This window comes from Vigna umbellata, chromosome 9 (genome assembly GCF_029865625.1).
Source record: "Vigna umbellata cultivar VRB3 chromosome 9, Vumbellata_1.0, whole genome shotgun sequence".
NCBI lineage: Eukaryota > Viridiplantae > Streptophyta > Magnoliopsida > Fabales > Fabaceae > Vigna > Vigna umbellata.
Genome location: NC_142173.1, coordinates 20,494,516 through 20,500,515, shown reverse-complemented (window position 1 = coordinate 20,500,515; position 6,000 = coordinate 20,494,516).

The window sequence follows — 6,000 nt, the reverse complement described above, 5'->3', positions numbered from 1 at the left end:
GGAAGTGGAGGAAGTAGAGGAAGTGGAGGAAGTGGGGGGAGTTGAGGGAGTGGACGAAGTAAACGAAGTTGACGAAGTGGACGAAGTGGATGAATTGGACGAATTCCATGAATTGGACGAAGTGAAGGAACTGGAGGAAGTGGAGGATATGGAGGGAGGGGAGAGAGTTGAGGAAGTGGACAAAGTGGATGAGGTGGACGAGGTGGAGGAAGTGGAGGAAGTATTAAAATCGCTGCAGCGGAATTATTAGCGTGGTAACAAACCAAGAGGGGGGGTGAATTGGTTATATCCTTTTATTATGCCTTTTTAATATTTTTCTCTTAATTTCTTACTAAGCAGATAATTAAACGTAAATAAGAGAGTAAGGGAAAGAGAAAAATTGCACAGGTATTTTATCCTGGTTCAGATCACTAGGATCCTACGTCCAGTCGCTTATCTCAAACAAGATAAACCTTTTTCACTATCACAAAACAATTACAAATATTAGTCACACAGAAAAATAATTTGTAACAGTTTAGAAATTACCACCTCTCTTGAAACCACAAGAGATGAACTTACACCTCCTTTGAATCTTCACAAAGGATGACCACCTCCTTCGAATGCTTCACGAAGGATGATTCTCTTCCAAACACTTCCTCAGACACACCAAGGATGAACCAGCTATTCCTCTGTCACCGCAATACCACTTCAGGACTTCGCAGACAAGAGTTTCCTTAGCTTCAGCAAATTCACAGAGTTCTCAAAAGAGTTCAGAGTACTAGAGCACAAGGGAAGAGATATTTTTGAGATAAAGAGTGAGCCATTTTATAGACTCAGCCTAATACCCTTCCATTCTTCGAAAACGGGCCATCTAACGCATTTAATCGATTAACATAAATATTAATCGATTAATAATGAGTACAACGACTAATTTTTCAAATCTGAAACCCCCAACGGCTAGTGTTAATTGATTATTCTCAGGAATAATCGATTAACTAAATAAATCAAATATAAATTACAAGAATCAACCCTAATACATATTTGAGCACTATTACATCAACTTTGATTATTATAAAAGCTTTATAAAATACAGAGATCTTCAATTTGTCTTTATGAATCTTGACTTGTGCGAATCTGTTCATCATCAAAACTTCATCTTTGATTTTTGCTAACATTCTCCCCCTTTTTGATGATGATCAAAAATTCTTCTGAGTTTAAAGCTTTTTAATAATCTGAAACAACCACAACTTACGAAAGGAGAGATTAATAGAAAAGAAATAAAGAGTTTAAACTATCTTCTCCCCCTTTTTGATCATAAGAAAAAAACATGTGCTCCCCCTTAATAAAAAGAATTTATGCATAGAAGAAAAAGAAATGAACAACAACTTTTTATTGAATTTAAAAAAAATACATACAATGATAAAGATAAGCATTTAATCGATTAAATTGGATTTTAATCGATTTACACGCAGATTAAACACGGTAAGCAACGAAAAATGCAATATTAAATCCAAGAATGCCTATTTTACTAGTTCTAATATGCCTAGATCTCTTCTAAGCTCAAAAAATCTATCCTTAGGCAATGCTTTGGTGAAAATGTCCGCTAATTGATGCTTAGAATCTATGAATTCCATTTCACAATCGTCTTTTTGGACATGGTCTCTAATGAAGTGATGCCTAATTTCTATATGCTTGGTTCTAGAATGCATGATAGGATTTTTGGTAAGTTTTATAGCACTTGTGTTATCACACTTAAGCGGAATATGATCTAAATGAATATCATAGTCTTCTAATTGCTGTTTCATCCATAAGATTTGTGCACAACAACTACTCGCAGCAATGTATTCAGCTTCAGTGTTTGACAAGGCTACACAGGCTTGTTTCTTAGAGTGCCAAGAGACTAAGGAACTACCTAAAAAGTGACAGGTTCCACTAGTGCTTTTCCTATCTATCTTACAACCTCCATAATCAGCATCAGAAAATCCTACAAGACTAGGCTCAGCTCCAGAAGGATACCATAAACCAAAGGATGTTGTCCCCTTAAGGTATTTAAAAATGCGTTTTACTGCAGTAAGATGAGACTCTCTAGGGCTTGACTGATACCTAGCACACACACATACACTTTGCATGATATCAGGTCTACTAGCAGTAAGATATAATAGAGAGCCAATCATACCTCTGTATTTGGTCTGACTTACCTCTTTACCTGTCTCATCTTTGTCTAAGTAGTAGGATGTCCCCATGGGGGTTGATGCTTCTTTGGCATTGTCCATCTCAAACTTTTTAAGAATTTCCCTGCAATACTTGGTTTGAGATATAAAGGTTCCTTCCTCCATTTGTTTGATTTGAAGTCCGAGGAAGAAAGTAAGTTCTCCCATCATTGACATTTCAAATTCTCCCTGCATGGACTTAGCAAAATTCTCGCAGAGAGTTGCATTAGATGAACCAAAAATGATGTCATCTACGTATACTTGAACAAGTAGAAAATGTTTTCCATTCTTTTTAATGAATAAAGTTGAATCAATTTTTCCTCTGTTGAAATCATTTTCTACCAGAAAATTGCTCAGACGTTCATACCAAGATCTAGGTGCCTGTTTTAAGCCATATAGTGCTTTCTTTAATTTGTAGATGTGATTTGGGTTTTTAAAATCTTCAAAACCGGGTGGTTGTTCAACAAATACATCTTCTTTGATATAACCGTTTAGAAAAGCACTTTTAACATCCATTTGAAATAATTTAAATTTCATCATAGATGCATAAGCAAGAAGTAGGCGTATTGCCTCTAACCTGGCAACTGGAGCGTATGTCTCATCATAATCTATACCTTCTTCTTGACTATATCCTTTTGCGACAAGCCTAGCTTTATTCTTGGTGATGTTTCCTTCTTCATCCAGTGTTTCTGAACACCCACTTAGTTCCAATTACTTGATGAGTGTCTTTTCTGGGAATTAATTCCCATACTTGATTTCTTTCAAACTGGTTGAGTTCTTCTTGCATTGCGATACACCATTTTTCATCTTGAAGGGCTTCTTTAATGTTCTTTGGTTCAATCTGTGACACAAAAGCAACATTCATACAATAATTTGCAGTATTACTTCTTGTGTTTACCCCTTGTGTGATATCTCCAATTATGTTGTCCAAAGATAATCCTCTAGGTTGTTGCCATATTCTATTTAAATCTTCATCTTGAGGATTGTCATAATTCTTCTCTTCATTTGTCTCCTTTGATGAATTTTCACTTGTTCCTGCATCAAATTCTTCTGACTCAAGAGGTTTTGCCTCAAGGTCCACAATTTCATCAAAAGTAACATGTATGGATTCTTCTATTGTAAGCAAATTTCTATTAAAGACTCTATATGCTTTGCTAGTTAAAGAATATCCAAGAAAAATTCCTTCATCAGCTTTTGAATCAAATTTTCCCAAATTTTGTTTTCCATTGTTTAAAACATAGCATTTGCAACCAAAAATTTTTAAATGGGAAACATTTGGTTTTCTATTTTTAAAAAGTTCATAAGGAGTACGCTTTAAAATAGGTCGAATTAACATCCTGTTTAAAACATAGCAAGCAGTACTTACAGCATCAGCCCAAAATTGTTTAGGAACATTATTTTCATTTAACATAGTACGAGCAAGTTCCTCTAATGATCTATTCTTTCTTTCAACTACTCCATTCTGTTGGGGAGTTCTAGGCGAAGAAAAGTTATGAGAAATACCATGTTCTTCACAAAAATTTTCAAATAATTCATTTTGAAATTCACCACCATGGTCACTTCTAATAGCTTTTATTCTTAAATCCTTTTCATTTTGAATTAAAATAGCAAACTTCTTAAATTCTTTAAAAGCTTCACTCTTAAGAGTGAGAAATAAGGTCCAAGTATATCTTGAAAAATCATCAACAATAACTAACGCATAATAGTTTCCACCAAAACTTTTTATCCTTGAAGGACCAAATAAATCCAAATGTAAGAGTTCTAACGGTTTTAAAGTAGAAACAATATTTTTTGAATGAAAGGAATTTTTAACTTGTTTCCCCTTTTGACATGCATCACATAATTTATCTTTTACAAATTTTAATTTTGGTAAACCAATTACTAGTTCTCTAGATACTAGTTTGTTAAGTTGTTGCATATGTATATGAGCAGCACGCCTGTGCCATAACCATGGGTTTTCCTCTTTAACAACTAAACATGAAATATTTTTATTTAGTACGTTTTCTAAATCAATTAGATAAATATTATTATATCTAACTCCTTTTAAAGCAATTTCAGAAGAATCACTCTTAACAATAGTGCAGGAATTCTTCTCAAAAGTTACCTTGAATCCTTTGTCGCACAGTTGACTGATGCTAATTAAGTTATGCCTCAGTCCTTCTACATATAGCACGTCTTTGATCATCAAGGTATCTTTGCTTCCAATATCTCCTTTTCCAAGAATTCTCCCTTTGTTGTTGTCACCATAGGTAACAAAACCTTGTTCCTTTTCTTTAAAGTTTGTAAATTTTGTTATATCTCCTGTCATGTGTTTTGAGCAACCACTATCGAGACACCACATGACTTTTCTTGCTTTTTGTACTACCTGCAAAAGAAAGGAACAAACAAGCTATTATAGGTACCCAACTTCTTTGTATGGGTCCTTTTGGGTTAGATTCAAATTATTTAGCAACCCAAACATATCTACCACTTGGAACACCATAATGCTTAATTTTACATTTATTTGAAGTATGACCCTTTTTCATACAATAAAAGCATGATGCAACGTTTGTGTTCCTATGAGTTGTTCCTTTTTCTACCCAAATTCTACGGGTTCTTTTATTTTGTTTGTTTTTAATTTTAGGAACATACTCATTTTTAACAACCTTATTTTCATTATTTTTGCTACATTCTCCTAAGGTTGTTTGTTCAGAAAAATATTTAAATTGTATGCAAGACTCACATTCATGATTAGCAACATATTTTTCTTTTTCATAATATAGCACTTTATTTTTCAAATTCCTGATTTCTTCTGCTTGATATAAAAATTTATTTTTTAAACTTCTGTTTTCTTCAGATGAATTTGAAAATTCAGTTTTCAAGGCATCATTTAATTTAGTGAGATTTTCAGAAGTAAATTTCAAATTTTTATTTTCTTCAAGAAGGTTGTCAAATTCAGATTTTAAATTTTTAAAATCCTTTTTCAGCTTTTTATGAGAAATATTTAATTTTTCAGATTCAATTAACAATGCAGCATATGTTTCATGCAATTCATCTTCATCAACTTGACTATTATTATCAGAACAATGTGAGCTACTTACTTGGCTGACATTATCATCATCTGCCATTAAACAGATGTTTGCTTCTTCATCTGAATCGCTTGAATCTGAAAAGGACTCATTATCGTCTTCCCATGCAATGTATGCTTTCTTTTTCTTGAAGAATCTTTTCTCCTTTTTGTCTTCACCTCTCTTCTGATTTGGACAGTCTGCCTTTAGATGCCCCTTTTCTCCACAGCTGTAGCATCGGTAATTTGAGGAAGATGCCTGATTATCTTTCTTTTCGTACCTAAACCTTCCTTTACCTTTAGACTTCATGAATTTGTTTAATCTTTTGATCACAAGGCTTAAGTTTTCCTCTTCGTCTGAGTCTTCATCTTCCGATTTACCTTTGCTTCTATCAACCTCTGATTTTAACGCCAAACTCTTCTTGTTGGTTTTGGATTTAGCTTCTTCTTCATCAAGTCTTCCAAGATCTAATTCATGTTCCCTCAACTTTCCAAATAATGCCGCCATAGTCATGGTGTTGAGGTTTTGTGACTCCGAGATTGCAGTCACCTTAGGTTGCCACGACCTGTCTAAAGACTTCAAAATTTTAATGTTTAATTCGTCAGTATCAAATGACTTACCCAGTCCAATGAGATGATTGACAATGTTGGTGAAGCGTTTTTGAACATCAGAAATTGTTTCTCCTTGCTTCATCCTGAACATTTCATACTCTTGAATCAGGGAATTCTTTCTTGCCCTCTTTACGTCATCTGTTCCTTCATGTG